Source organism: Ambystoma mexicanum, chromosome 1p (genome assembly GCF_040938575.1).
Source record: "Ambystoma mexicanum isolate Mex_15411 chromosome 1p, UKY_AmexF1_1, whole genome shotgun sequence".
Lineage (NCBI taxonomy): Eukaryota > Metazoa > Chordata > Amphibia > Caudata > Ambystomatidae > Ambystoma > Ambystoma mexicanum.
This window is the reverse complement of record NC_090921.1, coordinates 943853535-943875272: the sequence shown is the minus strand read 5'-3', so window position 1 is coordinate 943875272 and position 21738 is coordinate 943853535. Positions and strand designations below refer to the sequence as shown.

Below are 21738 nucleotides of genomic sequence, written 5' to 3'. Positions count from 1 at the left end.
AAGACAGTTGGTTGCATAGAAAGTTGGGGAGACCTTATATCAGCCACCCCCAGTGTTACACTGGATAAGGCGGCTGGGAGAACAGGAGGTTGTGGCTCGTCACAGGATTTGGCTATCTCAGCTTCTTTCCTAATTATGGGAGAGGAAGATTTCTCAACATCCTCCATTACCCTCGAGATTTGCTGCTCCTTACAAACCTCCAAGTCTCCTTTATTTATATAACTCCCAATCTCTTTTGCTATAGGGATATTGTCACATGGGAATCTCCCCCCTCATCACTTCTTCCACCGCAATACTGATCATTTGTGCTAAATCAATATTTGACCTGTCTGCATTATCCCCTATCCCTATCAGTAACGCCTCTGAGACCGATTTTGGAGGTGGGGCCAACCTCCCTTATTATTGGGCCTACTGAAGACATCACTTGCGGAGAAGATAAGACCACCACACTGTTCTTTCCCACTGTATTGGTGCCCACACTATTCTGTTTGTGCTGGCCCTCCCCTATCTCTCTTCCATCCCTTTTCGGGTCTGTTACTTCCATAGACTGGGCAGGGTTAGGATTTCCTGAATTCAGTTTAGACTTGGACCACAAATTTCTCTCTGAGGCAAAATTGAATGGGAGTTTTCCACAGATGTCGTCAATTCTTTCGTAAAGGAATAGTAATTAACTTCAGATTGAAGGCACATCACATATCAATCGAAGTCCGTTTGAGTCATTTCATCTGACAAGAAATTATTCGGGTAGAATAAGCACCATTTCCACTACTTTGCAGATCAATCCCTTACAAATGTACTATCTGTACTTGATCCGTTTCTTCCCTAATAAAATTTCTCCAGGTGTGCTTAGCAAGTTTGTTACGTTGATTATATGCGGAAGCAGGGAAACTTTTTTTTTTTTTTTTTCTTCATATTTTTTGGGGCATTTTTCTTTTTTTGAGCTAGGGTTTCCTTCTTACCACCCAAAAAATACTTAGTTTGCTGTTGAGGCTTAGGCTCTGACGGGATAGGATCGGCAGGTTGCGAAATAAATGGGGGACCACTACAGGTACTTTGGGCTCAATTTTATTATCAGAATTCTTATCTAATGACGGGCCCAAAGCCAACAGCCGCGTAGTCGGCTTCATTGGAAGAGATTCCAAAATATCAGAGCTTATTTTGGACTAGACTATTTGACGTTTGGTCAGGATCCTTAATTCTGTAAAGCCCAAAGAATGGGTTTTTAATTCTTGTAATATTTGTGTCAAAATCCCAGCTATATTCATATTCTGTTCCAAAGTCTGTCCCCTGTTTTCAAATTCATGCGAGCTAGAGTTCTCATGATTGTGTTGTGAGAGATCCTGCAAATCAACATCCGCCGAAAAAAAGTCAGGCGGTGTATCTAGAAAGGAAGTGATTGGATCATTGCTTGCATTTTTCTCCGGGATATTCCCAAACAGGCACAAGCTGGAGGCAACATCCTGCTGACTTAAAGCAGCACCTCCGGTAGAAAGCATGGAAGAATGCGCCATTGCCACCACATCCAGAATCATAGAATCACTTGGTTCCGGAGGGGAAGGCGGCAGTGGCATATTCATTGCCATCCGTAATGTATTTTTGACCGGGGTAAAGATTAAAGGTGCCGACAAAATGTTATATAATCTCACCCCCTGGCCTTTAGAGCTCCTCGTAGCCGGGCAAATTGGGGCGGGACGGTTGTAAACCTATTCAAAACTATTCCGTCGCCAAGATATTATAGTGTGAATTTAAGTTCAAATCCTTTTACCAAGTAAAACATTTTTTAATGAATACAACACTATATTTGGGTTGACTCCAGACTGGAATATTTCAACATGAAAAAAGAGGGGGAGGGGGGTCCTTAACACTCCTACGAAATAACTCACAAAAGACCAAAAGACCAGATCAAGAACAGATGCCTTCGGCGTAGGCAGCAGTTGATCATACACAAACATATGAGTGAAAAAAATTATTCAATAGGCATTTACTCACACAATGACATGAGCCTCCTAATCATGCCAAACTGACACAAAGATAAGAATATGAAAGCAAAGTTAAAATAACACCATCACCAGCCTCCTGCTCGCCGGCCCAACAGGTGTAACAGGCAGGCACTTCTGGCGGGCACTTCCATTCGGGCGCATGCGCCGGATGTTTTATCGCGAGCAAGGCTCGCTGCAGGGGCGTGACTCTTCAAGGAAGAACAAAGTAGCTGTTACCAAGGAGAGTAGGTGTTACCAAAGACTGACCGCAACGCGGTCAGTTAGAATCAGCAGTACAGCTAATGCAGCTAGTAGGTGGGGACAAAACACCCAGCCATAGGACCCACCACAACAGTGCAAAGTCCAATAAGTCGAAATCCTCGGTAAAGGCTCCTCAAGCAGCAGTCCTCCACAGGCGTAACAGGCAGGCACTTCTGGCGAGCACTTCCGCTCGGGCGCACGCGTAAGGGCACGTGTGCCGGATGTTTTATCGCGAGCAAGGCTCGCTGCAGGGGCGTGGCTCACAACAGTGCAAAGTCCAATAAGTCCAAATCCTCGGTAAACGCTCCCCAAGCAGCGGTCCTCCACAGGTGTAACAGGCAGGCACTTCTGGCGGGCACTTCCTCTCGGGCCTGTACCTATACCTCTAACAAAGCTTGTTTGCCTCAAGTTTTGGAGTTTTGAGTCCGTAGCCCTCCTTGACGGACGCTTCAATAGAATGTAAGCGAAGACTTTACCCAAACTGTCAAGGATGGCTATAGGGCAATAGTTGACCGGGTCAGTTCGTACCCCCTTCTTGAAGATTGGGGATAATGACAGCCTTTTTCCACGAGGGAGGGATTAATTTTTCTTTTAGAACTTTGCAAGAGAGAATGTGGGCAAATTCCGCTCATTCCTCAGGTGCCTGCTTTAATGCAAAGTTCTATAAACCATCGGGACCGGGAGCCTTAGAGGTACTAAGTTTTAAAATGGCCTCTGTGATTTCTTGCTTTCCTAGATTCCAGGCTCAGTCTCGGGACTCCCCGGTCCACCAGGGAAGGGGCTCAATTGCCGTATTCATTAACAATCGGTCAAAATGGTCCAGCCATTGTTGTTCATTGACCGGATTTGTTAGTAAGGTAAGGCTGCCTGACACATTCCCACTTTATTAATCCATTTTTTCTAAGAATCTCCAACATGTTCTCCCCATCCTCCAGCTATCGTTCCGCTCTGAAACTTTGCAGGTGCTTTCTTTTACTCAGCGCTCGAGTAATTAAAGGTCTATTTTAAAAAGCTTTCAGGTTTGCTCTGTATCTCTTGTGTTCGTTCACTAATTTGTTATTGAACCTGTGTTTCTGAACAAAATGTGGTCCAAGCCTGAGACCCTGCACTTGCTCATATCTGGCCAGAAGCAGCACATCATTTTGGGCTCCATTTGATGTTTCCAATCTAGAGTATAACCAGGAGGCTACCTCTAAAACATCCTGTCGGGAGAGACAAAGTCGATTTCGACCTTGGGAGATCTCTATTCCCAGAGTTTTGTTCTCACCTACTGCTGTAGTTTGGTTAGCCCAGCCGATTTTAAGGAGGGAATGATCACTAGTCCCGATCTCCACTACCACCAGGGATTCAACCTCTTTATGTATTCACAGCCAATTTTAGCAGGGTTCCAATAGAAAAACAGTCACTATGGATTCCTTCAAACCATCGTGTAACCATTTTACTATAAGAGCTTGGACCCAGGGGCTAGGCAAAATGTCTTGGATCAAAAAAATACTTATCTTTGAAAATTCTATCAGCAATCCGGAGTATGGCCTCTCCTTGTCTCCCTTATTAAGGCTGGATTTTTTTTTAAAGTGTAATTTTCACACAAGGGAGGTTCACTTAACCAGGTTTCTTCGAAAAGTAAGATGTCAAACTGGGACCGATCCATAAGAGTTTAATTCATAAGGTGGAGCAAGCCTCTAGTGTTCCAGGATCTGATGAGTGAGAAATTCATCCTGTTGCTCCCAGTACGCTAATGTTTATTAGAAGCGCCCAAAGCCGAATGGGTCCACGACCAGTCACCCAGTGATGGATGCTCTTGAGGATTGTCCTATTCCACAATTTGGGTTTCCTTGGGCTTCCTAGAGAAAGTGATTTTCAGTGGCAAATCTGGTTTAATCGCAGTCATTGCGGTTTTAGTAAAAGTTAGCATTGGAATCCCTATCTCTGGCTTCTCCAATTGCCGAGGCGTTGGCTGGACCAAGTGAGGATGATTGGGCCCACCAAAGCCTACCGTTTGGTTTAAGCAAGGAATCGGAGATGTTGTTTTTCTTATATATTTTTTTTTTTCTTTTTCAACTTGGGTAAGCGAAAAGTTCAATGACCAAAGTAAGGGAGCTGCAGACCATATCATTTTCCTGATGGGTTCAGATCTTACATGCAATCTTGCACGGTCTGGTCTTGGCTCTTGAATAAACTCCACAACGAAGAAATCTCTTGACTTTGAGCAAAGCGGAGGAAATCTTTTGACTTTGAGCAAAGGGGAGGTACATGGTGAAATAGGATCATCAGGTTGGATCTGTTTAATATCAGAACGTCGTTAACCGGATCAAGGCGCTCTAATAAGAGCACAAGGGGCTCGGCTTTGCCTTTGCCACCTGTCGATGAATCTTTCCCCGATCGGGACCTACTGGTATTGGGTGCTACAAAAACAGGAACATTGTCAGTAACCTTGTTCCACCAGCTGCTGACGCTCCGCAAAGGTCAGGTAATTCCCCTCATCTGAGCGGCACAAGATGGGCTGTTTTGCCTTGAGAGTTGCACGAAGGGTTAAAGATGAAGGGTCCCTCATCACGTCCAAAGCTCGAACCTCCCAACTGTAGCTCCTTCCTGGTCAGCGTCTCTTCAGATGAATTGAGTATGTTAGCCATTTGATCTCCTCGATGGAATGTTTATCGGCAGGATCTAAAATGCTGACATGCTCTTACTTCCACCTGTTGGACCGCAGCCCCATCACTAGTTTGAACGTTGGCGAGGGGAGTTGGCACATTACCTGCCTTTATTGCCTCAGGCCTCATAGAGCGATGAGAATCCGCCAGAAGCTGCGGCCTTTTCAAGTTGTGTTTAAAGGCCAGAGAGGCATTCGTTTTTGTCTTTTCTCCGACTGACTTAAGGCAGTTTTGTACGGTTTCTGCTTTTTTCCAAAGATGTAGAAATTAGTCATGCTTATCCGAGGTCATAGGCACTAACACCGATAACTTCTCAGAAGCGTACAGTTCAACCCCACTATACATCATGATGGTATCCTGGGAAGGAATAGCGGCCAATCCAAGCCCTTATTTGGGATCAATATTTCCGGGTCTTGAATACAAATTCCATTATTTGATGACCCTTTCCCTTGCAGTTGCACAGGCCGGTGTATCCCCGGTCCTCCAATTCTACTCGGGGGCGTTATGACCCGATCACAGGAGAAGACAGGTCGCTTGTCTTGAGTGGCCAGCAAGCTTTTGATCCATTTTTGGGAGCCCAAAATAGATTCCATCATTGGTCGCCTATCCGTTTGATCACCGCTGGCCATGCCACATAATCTGCTTTGCCACTTGTTGGATTGTTCGGCTTCATAATCCAGTCAAGCATGGATTTTAGTGGAAGATGCCTCCAAGTAGATCAGTTTAGAATGGACCATCGCCAACATGGTAGCTTGATCCTTGAAATCCTCATTAATAGCTTGATAAAGGGAGCAAGGGCGGTTGACAAGGCTGACTTGACAAGGCTGACCTGATCAGTGATTGAATTTGTTGCATTGAAGGGGTTGCATCCCGTGAGGATGATTGAGTGGTGAAAATGCTGAATCATATCTAGTTGAATCGGATAAAGAATCTTGTGAAATGGCGGAAACTAAAGGAGATCCTCTGATGTTCGAGGTTGCAGGCAGGTCTGTTTCAATTGCAGATGAGTTACCCCTATCGGTCCCTCCTGTGGCCACCCCAAGGATTTGGTCTCCCATACTGTCATCAAAAGGATTCATAGGAACCCTGTCCGCCCCTTCTGCAACCACTCCTACAATTGGCTCTCCCACGCTGTCATCGAGTGCAATCGGGACCATTTGGCCCAATAGGTCTGCAGCGTTCCCATGTGATGGAGTTATCAGATTTGAATTCCCCCTCCAGTGATTGGAGAGGCAAGTTCTTTCATCAAAGCTGCCATAGGTGCAGGATTATTATGAACATTCCAATTAGCCTTATTGTTCAGAGGCTTGGATTAGGCAATATTTTGTGACAGCCGTAGAGCCAGGGCGGAGGTTGACAGCACCCGCAGATATGAGTGTGCACCCTCTGACTCTTGCTAGGTCTTCGCGCTGTGCAGTAGAATCAGAAGAGTTGATCCTGGGCATAGAAATAGACTCCTGCAGTGACAAGGGTGTCACGACAGAGAAAGTCGTCACAGAGACAGCCCCCACATGGAGCATCCAGATTGCGGCCCCCCATCATGCCATCCTTGACCCCAACATTCACCCATACACTAACGGATTGTCATCTGAAATGGAGGCGCTCAGTGTGATCCGATCAGGAGGGACAAGATTGAAGGTTCCCTCCCTGGACGCAAAGTTTGACACTGTCACACGGCAAGAGGAGGGGATTCTACCCTCTGCGCCCAACATTTCCTCATCAGTCGCATCCAGCCTTGGCACTGACGGCCGGGAGACCGAGGCCGTAGGGAGAGCTATAATAGGAGCCCCCACTAAGGAAAGGTCACGGCGAGCCACGGATGGTAGACATTTTATGACAGCTGCTTTTACCAAAGAGGAGGAGGAGGAGGAGGGGAGGGAGGCCGCAGCAACTTCGCTGTAGGTAATCACTAATGGGAGTGAAATCTCACCTTGGGCACGGGTCTTGAGCCGTGTTCTCCCCCGAGGTAGTTCTCCCTTCGACTCCATAGAATCCAGCTCTCGAGACTTTCTTGAAACGGCTAATATTGCAGTTCTGAGTTGCCGTTGGATGCAGTGAACTGCAACTCAGCTGACTCTGCTGCGCTCTGCTCTTGCTTGGGGGTTTTAACCCCTCTTCTCAGTAGACAGTCAAGGCAGACTGTCGAGTAGCAAAACACCAGCAGCACAGGCACAAACAATGTAAAGTGGTCAACTGCGACTCAAGTAATACATTTGCTCATAAAACCTATATTTTGATTTTATTATAAGTTTCATGTTGATTGCCCATCCATTATTTTGTTGCTTTGAAATGTTTGTTATCCTGAAATATAACTTTGTTTTTATTTAATTGTTCCTCAAAAGGTAAATAAAGAAAAATAAAAGTACATTTACAACCGGGGACACTGTGTGTTGTAGACCAACCTAACAATTCATACTTTATTATCATAAAAATGCAAACATAAACATATGCACTACCTTGTCGTCTTGAAACAATAGTATTGATGAGAAGATGCTCACAAACAAAAAATATACAATACAATGTTTCCTAGTGTATTATGCAGAGGGTCAAAATAATCAATCTGTCAAAAAGCTCATAATCCTTAAATCAAGGCGGGATAGTGCAGTTAACGCTCCCTTCTTTGTTGATAATATGCTCCACGAGGAGTTGCAGCAAACCTCAAGGGACCACTAAGGTGTCTACTATATGTATGATTTGTAAACCGAAGATGTGTGACGTCATCGTGTGTGATGACGTTGCCATGTTATGACGTGTTTTTTTTGGTAAATTCGCTGTCATGATTATGTATAGGTAATATGTTGCAAGGTAAGCATTGGAAATCGGTTTGTTGAACAGTAAAGCATAATTGTAGATGAAAGCTTCAAATCAAAGAAACAAAATACAATTGTCATATCAACGATTGTGTTTACATAATACTAATTCAAAGTTTTGGAAGAGGCATACACACCCAAAAATATACATAGTATTAAACTATCTGTATACAACCGCCACATTCAAAATCATTGCGCAATGGTGATCCTTTTGTAAACACTGTAATTAGTAACGAACAGACGGCTTCACCATACGTGGCGATGTCGCCGCTATTACGTGTTGTTTCCAAACATCATTTTTGAAAGTGACTTGCTACTTCCTAACAGATGGCCAGTGTGCTATAAAGTATTTTGTATTAGACAGTAAAGAGAAGAAACCATAGGGTATATTTGCATGATGGCATGTGCTAAAAAAAACGGTATGCAAATATTGCTACTTTTAATAGTTTATAACTTTGAGTGTCCAAGATTGCCATTTCTCATCAATAGCTGTACCTTTTTGTAGAAAGTACCAGTCAGAGACATGGTAACAAGTACTGGAACAAATGCAATGACCAATTAGAGCTGTCGGAAATAAGGTAGTAGAATCTAGTGTTGAGAAATGGTTTACAAAATCGTCCCCTTGCCATCTTATGCTGATATTAACCCAGCCACACAGATGGAGTGGAAAATTAAAACATGGAAGATATTGTGTGTCACGCACATGTTGGTTCTGAGTGTGTAAATATTACAACAGGGTCATTTTGAAAACCTACTGGGGAAAAAATGCCCCCCCCCCCCCCAACCTTTTATCCAACAGTCTTTTACCACAACATAAACGGTTCTTCGAGAGAAAAGATTAATATAGACTGTGCTGTCACATAGTTCAAGGAGAACAAGTGGAAAACAATGCCTTGACTGTCCCTAATGGAAGAACACCCTGACCCTGCCAGAAGTGCCTTGTCCTAGGTGGTGGATGGTGCGCTGCCTATCAAACAGGGATAGTAGAAAAGGAAACTGTCCCTCATCGCTGCCAATTGAATTAGTTGTGCCAAATTTTGTAAGATTTAAAAAGAAACTAGAGACAACCAATCGACTATTTGTGCAAACGGGACTGGTTATTAGATCCTAGGCGGTTGACTGGCAAAGCAAATTATAGCCTTGGGATTTGTGTAATTAGTTTATTCACCCACAGGCATCAGAATATACCGAACATGATTGGTTGTGCTCGAAAGTGAATGCATTAAAACAGATCACATGTGATTGGGACACCTTAAAAGGCTTACTGCATGTGAGTATAGTTATGATTTGTATAACCTATCCCTCCTTTTTGTCTGGGATATCACAATGAGGCCCCTCATGACCAGTTGGTCGACCGGTTTCAATGGTGTATAAAGTTTATGCCATCTTCCCCTGTGTTTAACAGTGCAGACGAGCACTTCCGAGACACAAATCCAGAAAGCTTGGTGCAAGTGTCCCGATAGCGTCATACTATCTGTATTTAGCACAGTTACAACCACATTGTTAAGATGATCTTGTATTTATCTAGGTCTAATCTTGAAAAGACTTTGCATTGCCACATTTCTTAATTGCTGTGTGCATTCTCTAGTGCCCAGGGCGGGAAGGGAAAGGGGAGAAAGTGACAAACTTAAAATACATTTGTAAGTATCTGAATTCTAGCTTCGTTGTAATGCCTATATAGAGTTGCTTCTTGTTCAGTTGGCTTATGTTTTTAATTCAACAAGCAAATAAATGATCACCAATTTAGTTCTGATTGGTGGTCAGTATGGAGCGGGGAACAGCGTGGTTCCAAAAGGACCGGCTTCTAGTTTCCTCGCCGGGCGCCTTGTAATTCTAAAGGATAGAAAGACAGGTCGCCAGCTGTCAAGATACTAAAGGTGATCATAGTATTGGTACAATACGTGCCTCATAGAATCATGATCACTTACATTGCTGTGACACTTGGATGTGTGTACATCGGCCGCTGTTTGCTCAATCTGCTAAAAAATAGCGTCTTGCGGGTGAACGCGGACTTAGATTGTAATAGTTCCACGTTCGTCATAGAGGGTGTGGTTCATTAGTGTAGCATCGCTCGTCCATGGAGCGCAGGGGCTATTTTGTAATGGAACAAGGAACTCTTGTTCCATAACTGTTTGATGTCTGAACTAATGTTACTTATTGCTCATCGCAGCATATATTTGAAGATTACTGTTGTCAGATGCTCTGCAATTTTTGGAATGTTTACAGAGCAAGTTTGCAAGGGCCTCAGTTGTGCTTGAGCAGACTGCATAGTCCGTGCATCATACAGTACCGCAAATGTGTGAAACTCTATTGCAGCGTTTCCCAAGGATACGCCATGTGTGGGAGTGTTGCACAAAATTGGTGTATGTTTATTGTTGAACCCTTTTGGCAAGGGTTCTAGAGTGTCTCAGGGGCACAAGTCGTCCCTTAGCCGATACTCGGTGTTTAAAGAATCAGACTGAGAAGGGAAGCAGAAAATGAACTGCTTGTGTTGGTCAAAGCACAGGATGTTTTCACCTGTTTTTCTCTTCTTGCTCTTACACCGGATACTCAAGATATAATGTTGTTTATTATGAACAAACTATCTGATTCAATCTCTAAGGTGCAGATACATATAGTGGCAGTACCATAATTAGCGTGACATGACGGCTAATTCCTGCCATTGAACGGCTTCATTCAGTCCCTGGTTGCATGTGCTCAACCGAAAAATCCAGATCTGTTCCCTCCTGAGCAAGATGTCATGATAATTACCACTGAGGTTCTGCATGTGTACATTTATAATAGCTCATTGTCTAATCGCACACTATCATTAACATTCACCAAGTGTAGGGCTTGTGCTGTCTATAAGCTATTAAGTCAAAGGCATAGTAACTAAAAAAGAATTATGATCCAGTAATCGGTAACATCTTTGACAATACTTTACCCTTTGCCATATAAAATGTAAAAGTATGCATGCACATTCTTGGGAACATTTCAGAGATAACATGCAAAGTTGATGTCCTCGTTTATACCATCTGGTATTGCGCTCCATAACTTGTCAATCTAGTAAGTTCCTTTGTTCCAATTTATTGCTGGCGTGCGTAACTTGTCAATCCAGTAAGTCTTTGTTCGAATTTTTTGCAGAGGTGCGTGGTCAGATAGCTGTCATCTTACCTCCAGTATCTGAAATCTGATGCCCATTTGTGTTCAAATGTCTTGCTACCGATGAGGCTGGTTTGTTCAGTCTTATGTTGGATCAATGTTAGTTTCATCCTATGGGTTTGCAGCTTTTTTTGTACTACATAGTACTTACCGCAAGGACATTTGTCATACACTACATTTAGAGAGTCACCTGTAGCAACATTCCTTTACATTATCTTTTCTGCACTAGGGGGATGGAATAATGTATTTCCTTTTTAATAATGTTATTGCAATTGCAGTAACTCAAACATGGAGAAAGTACCTGTCCTTTTTGTTAGTCCTCTTTTTCTTTGTGCCTTTTGGGTTTGACAAGTAAATCAAGTTACTGCTGCTTTCATGTGCAAATACCCAAAGGTCACTAACAAGGTCACTTATTCTGTTATCACACCATAAGATATTCCAATTTCTCAAAAGACTCTTTTTGACTTTGCGTTTGTATGCAGTATTTGCTAACAACAACTAAGTGATTGAACTTTGTTTCTTGTCATGCAATAATGAATTTCTCGTTTTAGTGACTGTCTTAGTTTCAGCATCCTGAAGGCATGCCCCTGCACGCTCACACCAGAAAAAATATAACCTGCGAGAGAAAAAGACGCAAGACACTCTTGCAAGGATAACGAGTATTTATTTCCAAACAAGAAGTGCCAACGAAGGACTCTGCTGCTGTGGAACGTTCTGAGGTCCGTCTGCTCATGTGGCATATTATAAGCACGTACAACATTATTGATGACACAACTAAAGGTGATACAATTCTACAGTCCCAATTGGACAGTACCTATACATGTAGGGCTGGCTCCATAGGGGATGCCAGGCCATTGGCCCATCTTCATCCTTCCATCTACGTCCACGTGGGTTCTGGCATGCTCGTCATCCGCGGGGAGATTGGCCTAACAATTATTCCCTAACAAAAACAATGTTACTTTATCATGGCAGACCTACACCTGGCAGATACAGGGATGAGCTCTCGGGAGAGCCGAGGTCACACTAACTCGTACACGTCTCTCGTACCCAGGCACCTCCGCAGCTCCCAAGGTCCTCCACCTTCGTTTTGGGCTATATTGTTTATGCCACCCTCACTTTGCTGCACAAATCACGTGACTCACTTGTGAAGGCACGATGGCCTTGCCTTCTGATCTTTGTGATCGATTGAGTAGTGTAAAGGTTTTATGGTCTGTGGTCTGGGCCTGGATGCTCCTGTGGCATACAGGGGTCTCAGGATGAAACGGTTGCAAAGTTGTAATTCTCTATCAGGGATAGATGGGGGCAGGAGGGCTTTTCTATCTGCTTCATGGGATGGTACTGCCAAGAGGCACGCTGCCCCCTTCTCAAGGCCTTTCTGGGCGCATTCCTCCCAGGGAGCAGGGGCCTGTAACTTGTTGAACAATGAAGGATTTCTTGGACTCTGAGACCTGACCAGGGTGGGGGTGAGGTTCACGCTTATGCAAGGTGTTAAGACCGTTTTTTCTGAAGTCCAACTAGGGGTTTAGTAAAACCATTCAACTGAGACTGTATAAGACTCCACTCTTAGTATAAGGCTGTAGGACCTTAGTATAGGGTAGCGTAGACCGAGCAGCCCGGTTTATCTTAGGAGGGATAGAGGGCTGTAGAATCAGTACAAATAAATTATAGTAAACATGGTCCAAAGAAACGCTGAAACACGATGTATTGTAAAAAAGAAAAAATGGTTTATTTAAATACAAGTAGGCCCCGATAAATCTTCTGGGGGTGGGGGTGGGGGAGGCACAAGTACGATCACATTATACATAACCACAATTATAAAAACACACTAAAAACACACTATCCTTGAAGGCACACATATCAAAGCATATAACCTTATTTAGAACCCCTAACAGAAGTTCTAGGGAAGTCAAAACCAATAGTTACTTTTAGATTACTTGCAGTAAGTAATACAAGGATAGTAGACCCGAACAGTTGTACCGTGATGCTCAGCAAGAAATCACATAGTAAGTCAACTGGACAATATGCTTTTCAGAATAGTGAATCACTTATTCCAGGAACAGTAACAACCTATAACTCTGATTCAGGATTTCCTGGGGAGTTGGACCGTGGGTGTAATATTCAATTACAGTTGCTTTTCAGTTCACAGACTAAGGGAAGCAATAACTCTAACTTATTTGTGGATGGCACCCAGCTATGCAAGTTAAGTAAAACCTCCTATATACTTTTGTAAGGAGCTACCAGTAACCTAAAAGGTAAGTATGACTAGGCAGACATATTCTGGACAGGCTAACAGCAAGTCAGAGGAAGTAAGTCCCGATTGGTGACAATTATCCTAACAGAAATAATACAGTGGAACCATCAGCATTACAGGTGAGTAAGTTAACATTATCTACTTTCTGTTAGAATGGCTAGACGGTTTCTAACGAAAGTATGACTTTGAGAATACTTATTTAAGAAGGCACACATTTTATTCAATGTAAGTAAATCTTGTTCTGCCATTCTGAAAAGTATATATATATCTAAGGTAAGTAATAACTTTTTGTAACTATTTACCAACTAACGTTTTTACAAGTAAGTAAACATTTCAAGATACTTATCAAGGCAGACCCTTTAAATTATCTAGACTTTCGCAGTTCTAGTTCCCTCCGAGGCAGAAGAGGGACCCTAGTGGCCTAGGAGCCAGCAGTAGGCAGAGTGAGATAGGGCTCACCTGCAGGCAAAGTCGGAGTTCTGAGGAAGACTGGGCATACAAGTAAGTAGTTCAATCTGAAAGTTAGTTGGGGTCCAGAGACTTCAGAAAAGTCACACTAGGGGGATTCCAGCAGTGGGTTTGGGTGAACTGGACGAGAGATCTCCCAATCACAGTAGCACCCCAAGGATACACCGGATTCGCAGGTCAGTAAATACCCCAGCCAACACAGTACCTCAGCACAGAAGGTGTTGCAGCAGGAAGACTTCAGGATATGCACCCAAAAACCCGGTTGATGTATTCCTCCATCTAAAAGATGGAAGATAGGACTTTGGAAGGACTTTTACAGCAAGGATCATGGAAGAAGGTTCCAGGCAAGAGTTTCCTTGCTGCTGGATGCGGCTTTGTGGATTTGGCACCCTTTACAGAAGCACATAATATCATTGGTCGGATTCACATCGTTTGCAAGTACCAGAACTCTGAGGGGACGTTTTGGACTTGATTCACACATCTGGAGGTCCTGCAAAATGCCCACAAAGTTTCAGCAAGATTCAGAATTTGGAAGAACGTGCATTTTACAGAAAGGGGGCGGATTGGCTGTCCGATCGGGACAGCCCCTCCACCCCCCCCCTCCCACCACCCAACTGGGAGTTGTTCCCTTTCAGGTAAGGTGGACGACAAAAAAGCTGCAGAGTTTTGGACTCCTCCCTCACTTCCTGCATTTCCAGACACTCTGGAGCCTGGGCGGGGAATCCACAGGATTCCTGCCGGAGACAAAACGGACACAGAATCGTTCCCACATAGAATGGCAGGGGAAAACCTCAAACTGCAAGTACACAAGAAATGGTGAAAAAAGGCCACCGTTTTAGAAATATGGTGTGCTTTCTGTGCATTACTGAGGCTGAATTAACAGCTGGTTGGTAATATATTGAAAGTCATGAAGGTAAAACCACTGCCACCAGCCATTCATGTAAAACTCACAATTGTAACAAAATGTTAACAGGTAAGTAAGAAAGGGGATACATTGTATCCCCCAGAACTCCACATAAGGTGGGGTGTGCTGGCTCACTATATAAAATGTAAAGTGAGATGCAAATCCCTCGTTACTACTTGGGAACTGTAGTTCACCCAAGAACATGAAAGAGAAATTAACAAGGGCAACCCAGCCTAAGCCCAAAAGTTGTAGGAAACATCAACCATACACCATGGCGAGACATAAACAGGTCACCCATAAGAAGAGTAATAGACTAGTTGAGGGGGGTGGGGAGATTCCCCTTCACCTAGGTACAATGTAAAATAGTTACCTAGTTAAAGCAAAACGTTCTGGAAAGGTCACCGATTTATCATTTATACGTAAATCTTACCTAACGCAAGGGATCTGCTGTTAGAGCTTGGAATACTATTCACCGAAATTCCAAAAGTGCTGCCACATCTAAGATGGCATCTACATTCACATCTGCTATAGGGCCTCCCTGGCTTGATCGTGCACCCTTCTCTGCATGCACCCTCTCCCGCTGCTCCCCGCACGCATCCTCTAGCATTTACTTCTCATTCGGTATCTCCTATGGGGGTGGGAAGACCCTTTCTCTTTCCTGAAAATCCCTAACTTCTTTGGGTTTGTACCCTCGTCCAGAAATGTTTTGGACATCTTACTGAATTCTTCCTTTTATATAGAGCATCTGAAACAGTTGCTGTTAGAGTGGTGCCCACTTATCATACGCTGGGCATGTCTAATTTATTTTTTCATTTGAAAGCAGGGTCAAGATTTAGAAATTGCAGAAACTACTACAAGGTTTCTAATTAATTTAGTTGCTTGGAGAGAAGTGGCTTTACACTTCATGAAATGCTATCAAGAAAGACCTTGCAGTGATTTATCAGGTACATTCCATTACTAGGACCCATAATATTTAAATAAAAACAATAGTAACTATTTATTAAATGTTAATTGGTAGTTTAATAGCCTTAGCTACTCGCAGCCAACTTGCCATATTACACCCCTGTCGTAAAATAGCATCTGTTATCTCAGGTTTTTTTCTTGAAGGCTGTGTCCTGCTGAGATTCCACTTTGCTATTTCAAAAGTTGTACTGGATTAATTTGCAGACGTGAGGTTTTTGTACATCAATTGAACTGCTTCGAAAAAGTTTTGATTCGCCTCCTAGTGCACCATGCCACTCTTTCCCTCAGTATTAACTATGCCTCTTCCCTGCCCTCCTTCTCCCTTCTTTACTTCTCTCCCCTTCTTTGCCTCACTCCTCATAGACCCTCTCTGCAATTCCCATCAAAGCCAGAACTGGTGGCTTTGCCAATGCTTGTTTTATTTTATAAAGCCCTTCTTACTGTGGTCACTGTCTTATACGCTGTTAATTTTTCAAGTCTCCCACCCAAATATTTATTTTACATTTGGTAGAAAAGATGCAACATCTGCATCGATATGTGTTGTCTTTCGGAAACCCGTCTCCCTGGGAATCTTCCTACCCATTTTACATTTTTGTGAAATACCCAAGGCTCATAAATGAAACCAACATTATATCTAAGTTACAGAGATGGGTTGGACAAACAGCTAATGTTAAATAGGTGGGCATTGGAAACTGATCTGTGTTGTTCTGCAAAGTGACACTTGCTGTGAATTAAGACATTGACAATATATACTTACATACTTTAGTAGATGATCTGCTACATTTCTGAAAGAAAAGGAGGCCACTCTTATAAAATCCTACTGACACCCTAGTATTTACCCTGGGCTGGGAGCTAGTACACACTCCAACCCGCAGGCCATAGAGGACCAATCTACACCTCTTCTTCCCCCCCCCCCCCTCCACCGCCTCCCACACTAGCTGCAAAGAAAGGGGCGCTGGCAACCTGCAACTAAATGACGCCTGCACTACAAGGCATAAATTAGTTTCCAAAAAATGATTAGCAGAGTTTGCTAATTAAACATTTCTTGATTAGCAAACAAACACATTTGATTAGCAATTTGGTATTAATATTGTTAATGTCACCAGAAGGTATTTGTACCCAGGACATAAAATGAGCAATAATACAGCATTTTTGGGTACTGCTTAAGTGAGACATTAGTGAGACGGGTCTCTGTAAAATATAAAGGTAAGCTGCATGAATGGACACACATAAATAAATCGTTATGATAAAAATGCTGTGAAAACAGGTTTTCAATACAAGACTCTGTGCAGCTGGGTCCAGTCGATGATGCATAGGGCAGTGCCCCATATATTGTATGATCCACAAACTTGACCTATCATTTGTTCTGCAAGGTGAAGTTCAGATGTTTCATAAATCAAAAAATTCACATAGTGCTAAAGGAAAGTCACAGCCTGAGACTAAGTATGTAGTATGGTGTTGCAGCAGGCAGGGTAATTGTCAACTTCAGGTGGACAAGATGGCCCTTGACAGTCATTGATATGATTTTCAATATAACCTTAAATACCACTTTCGTGGGAGTGCAGGGCTGCTAATAACCTCAACCCCAAGCCAGGTAGGTCCAAGCACATCATTTCAGTCCTGTACACCCATGAAACTGGTATTTATCACCATTCGTACTCGGAGCCACTATCTGTGACACTGATGCCATTTTAAATGGCCTTTGACACTTTAAAGAGTGTAGGACATTATTACTGTTGCACTCGCTCTCTCCATTAGACCCTTTGGACTTGCAGTGAACAGGGAAAAGAAGATGGAGAGACCACTGAGGGCAAGAGAGGAATGCAGGGTGAGCTGTGCTTTCATTGAACAGGGTAATTTATATAGCAACCTGTGCTACAGAAGTTTTTGTTTAATTAGCAAATCAACAGAATTGCAAAGCAAATTGCTATGCAACAATGCTTATTTTATGCCTTGCACTACTAGCTATCCGCCCCCGCAAGTTCTTTACCATACCAGTGATACCAAGGTCCTCATTCCTGCTGCTTTTTAAAGTCCACTGTGCTGGCATGACTCTCCTTTTGGGTCCTTCTCCGATAGCCTCTCTTCGGGGGTTCCCTCTAATGACCCCTTTGTGTGAATCGACAGAACAGACCCTGCCTCACTATCAGCATCACCCTCTTGTGGAGGGGGTTATAGGGTGGTCTCCGGTGGAGGTACGTCTCCTGGATGGCCTCAGGACACCATCTAGTCTCACCCAAACACACTATGGCGCCTACTTCATAAACCTCTTATCTAAGTTTCCCCTACTGAGCTTAATTATCTACCCTCACATTAATTCTAACACTGGGAAAACAGAAGTAAACCCTCCCAACACTTGGTACATCTATAGCTAAATACATGTATACATTAAATAGGGTGTGGCTGCACCTGTTGGCCACATTGAATCACCCATCGGTTCCTTTAGGGCTTTAACAGCCAAACGGTACCTTGATGAGTGTGATTGGATGTAACCTGTCCCCCTCTGCTTCTTTGGAGGGGTTGGCCCTCCCCAGTTTGTCTTGTGCATGGCAGCAGCCCATGCCCACATGAGGCCCTGCAATAGCCACCACTGCGAGAGGCCCAGGGGAGGTCTTCATCATGCAGCGCCCTAGGGAGAGTACTCTTTCACTTGCTGCCCTGTACCCACAAAGGGCATCGCTATAACTACCAGTGTTTGTTTTTAAAATATTTGTGACGGCCATGCCCATGTTGGGGGCCCCGTTATCACCACTGTGGCCTGAGAGTCCTTGGCTCAAGGTGGTGCTGCATTATCACTACCACAACCCGGCTGTTTTAACTCTCACACTGTTGGGGAGTAGGGAGTGAAGCTGCCCCCTCTGTTGTCCTGAGCGGCGCTGATGGGTGGGCTTGCCTTCTGGCGCTCTCTATACTGCACCTCTTTACCCATGTCGCCACTAAGATACGGTTGGGACTTTTTCCCCTTCCCACCTGACATTGAGGGCCAGCAGCACAGTGGCATTCTTGTGGCTGCTCTTGACATATGTGGTCTGGGAGCACAGATATTCCAGGCCCACCCTGGCTGGCCTCGGGGTGTATTGGCAGCCCACAAAGCCCCACCACCTGGTCCGGGCCGCTTTACTCACAAAACCGTGGCTGGGCGGCCCTGTCTTCACCCGGGCTGCAGGCCGACTGCCTGATAGGCCCTGTGGGTGCCCAGGCTGCACTCGGCACAAAGCCCGGGGTGCTCAGTTCATGCTGGGCTGCACCTGGCATTTGCTGTCCGTAATATACAGTCATCATAGCCCTGCAGACCTCAACGCCACCGCCCCCCTGGGAGTTCTTCACACTGCCTTCTGTTCTCTCACTCTCTTCAGCATTTATTCTTCTGTTTTTTTAAGTGCTCACCCTTGCTCGTTCCATTCTCTGGGCAGAGGAGGTCTGGCCATTGTTTTTCCTTATCGGAGTTCCAGAGTGGGGCTGAATTCTATAGTCCATTGTCCTTTTTGAGACCCAGCTAAGTCCCATAGTAAAAAAATATGGACATTCTCTTATAAATTATCTTCACCCGTTGTCAGTGTTTTATTTCCCCATATTCCCCAAGGGGTGATCACTTTAACCCTACCTAGCCAGGCATAAATTGGGCCGGGGTGCACTACTTTGAGGTTAGATGGTTGCAAACACCTGTTGATGCTTGTGCATTTACTTCATTGAATTTTGCTCCTTGTCTGATGCTCATAAGGTGAGAAGAGACCGGCAGAAGGCGCCATGTGTTGAAGGAACCCAAGAAATTAACAAGTGGTACAAAGTACAACCTTTCAGAGTCTGTGCCCACCTACCAAAATAAAATCTAAAAAGAAATGCTTACTTCACATTGCCAGTTAGGCTGCTTTCATATTGTGAGGCAAAGGGCGACCGGACCTGCTTATATTTCAGCAAATCTGTCCAATTAAGGAAAAAGTGCTTTAGTGGATACAGGGCTGTGCCCTCTTCTGTCATGTGTGCTCTTTATGAGCAGGTTCAAATCAAGCGGCATTAGCAGATCTGCACCACGCAGATGCTGTTGCTTGTGCATTACATGAGACGATTTATTTTAAAAGATAGTTTGACTAGCATTCATATTTCTTTTTTTCCATTTAACTTTTTTTATTGACATTTTGTTTAAACAGATTTTAAATGAAAAACAAAAAACTTCCCTCCCCGGGTCCTGGTTGTTCCATTCCACTTCTTCATGATGTCCTTGCCTGACCCCTTGGCTATCAGTTGATTCCCTGCTTCTTTCAGTTTGTGCCATGTCCCCCATCTGGCCTTACCCTTGTTAGGACCTGCCTTCCTCACCTTCCGTCGATTTGTTAACATCTCGGTTTCCCGGGGAGAAGGGGGGCCTTCGGATTACTCCCACTAATTACTTTTTCCTTGGGCACCAAGCTTTTCTGGAGTCCTTCATAAGGAATTGCATCACTAGTTTCCAGTCCATAAGGAATTTCTGGTGGTCTCCCCGAAGAGAGTATGGTACCCTTTCCATAGCTACCAGGTCCCATTACTTCCCTACCCACTCGTGTTCTGTGGGCTCTTCCTTTGATTTCGATTGGCGGGCTACTAGCAGTACACTGGCCATCTCCAGAATCGCACAGCTTTTTGTTGAGCTCTCATGGGCAGGTGTTCCAGTTCAAAGTAACAAGAAAAACTGGGTGGAACCACAGTTATTCAGATGCTCACGCACTGCTCCCTTCAAGAGCTGCAATATTGATATAACTGTGTATGCTCTCCAAATGTGGATAATTTGCAACTTGGCTGCTGCAAAAAAAGTAGTTATCAAAGCTCAAGATGTTTAGCATCACTAAATGACCTGTGGGTACAAAATGGAGGAAGTGGAAGCAGCAACCACCAAAATTGACCAAATAGAACGGAACCACTTTACTTACACAGAAGACCACATATGCACCACCACTTGTGTACTTATTGAAATTCTCGATTCAAAGTAACAGAATTAAAATTATAATTAAGAAAAACTGGAGGACCCTAACTTGTGATCTCAGGGTCTAACATCTCTTCAAGGATTTTCCAGTGTTTGCATATCGGAGGAGCAGAAATTTGAGAGATCAATTGGTCTCCACCAAACCACCGACTTAAGTACAAAACACTTATTGGTGCATTTCCCTACCTTGGTGACAAATCCACAGTTGCAACAACAAAAGGGAACTCCATTAAACACCTGCGTACAGGAGAAAAAATGTCATTGCTCTATGCTACTTGTGATACCTCAAATATTATATACTCAAATGCCCCTGTCGACTTTACTATATTGGTCAATCAAAACGCTTGTCTAACTTGGGTGGAATAGACATAGGTCCTGTATCAGGAATCAAAATTCCCAATTCTGCGGTAGCTAGACACTAGCTAGAAGAGAGGCATAACGTATAGCAAATCCGATTTCATATCTTAGAAACTGTGATGAGATCAAATCCACATGAGAACATAAAGCTGGACAGGAGGGAAACCTACTGGATCGATCATGGCATGAATGAAGAGATAATTCATCTATGCTTTATTTGATTCCATTTGGGTACATATGTATACCCCTGGACGGTTAACAACTGTCAACGTTCAGAGTTTATCATTCTTGTGAATTTCCTATGCATAACAGCGTTGTATCCTTCTATCAGACTGGTACATCTTTGTATCATTTTGATTGACCTTGTGTACTACATATGTTACCTAGTGCAGTGAAAATTGGCACCTCTTATCATACTCTTTGCCCTTTCCACCTCTTGTTCCCACATTTCTTAAAGGAACACTTCTTTATTGAATGTCACTACCTACTTCATGGCAATGGCCCGATCGCGCAAAGAGCGATTCATGACAATTGATCGCCATTTTTTATGGCACCCTAATTGATCGCCATTTTTTATGGCACCCTTCTTTTAAGATTCCATTTGGTTTACCTTGTTCTGGCATCAGATCCTGCTTTGTCCCGGAATGTTTGGATTTCAAATATACATCTTTAGTAATGTGGTGCCGACCACTTTAAGCTTCAGTTATGCCCTCTTCTTGCAATTCCCGACCATTCTGTGCCCCCACAGAAGGGCCGGAATGCGAGGCGCCAGGGGTGCTACCACACCCCTGGCAATGTGACGCCACGACACCCTGCGGTTACCGGGCCGATGGTGGTATACAAAAAGATGGCGCGGGCGCACGCCATCTCTTCAAAACCTTTTTGGCCGCTTCTTGCAGGTTAGTCATTTTCCGAATTTGATTTGCACTATCCAACAATGTGAGCCTTCCCTCACACCTTTTCACCTGTATCTCTTACAGATCACTAACTCTACAG

General features: G+C 43.9%; 1 protein-coding gene across 2 annotated transcripts in view; it reads left to right on the top strand.

Moving 5' to 3' along the window:
- The window catches only part of DYNC1LI2 (dynein cytoplasmic 1 light intermediate chain 2), an 843150-nt gene that overhangs the window by 19640 nt on the left and 801772 nt on the right, over positions 1 to 21738 (top strand). Inside the window, exon 2 of one of the 2 annotated variants that reach the window (XM_069653162.1) lies at positions 11394 to 11561. The exons of the other annotated variant lie outside the window; for it this stretch is intronic. The gene's annotated coding sequence lies outside the window, so the exon portion shown is untranslated. The remainder of the gene's footprint in view (positions 1 to 11393; positions 11562 to 21738) is intronic. 2 annotated transcript variants of the gene reach the window in all.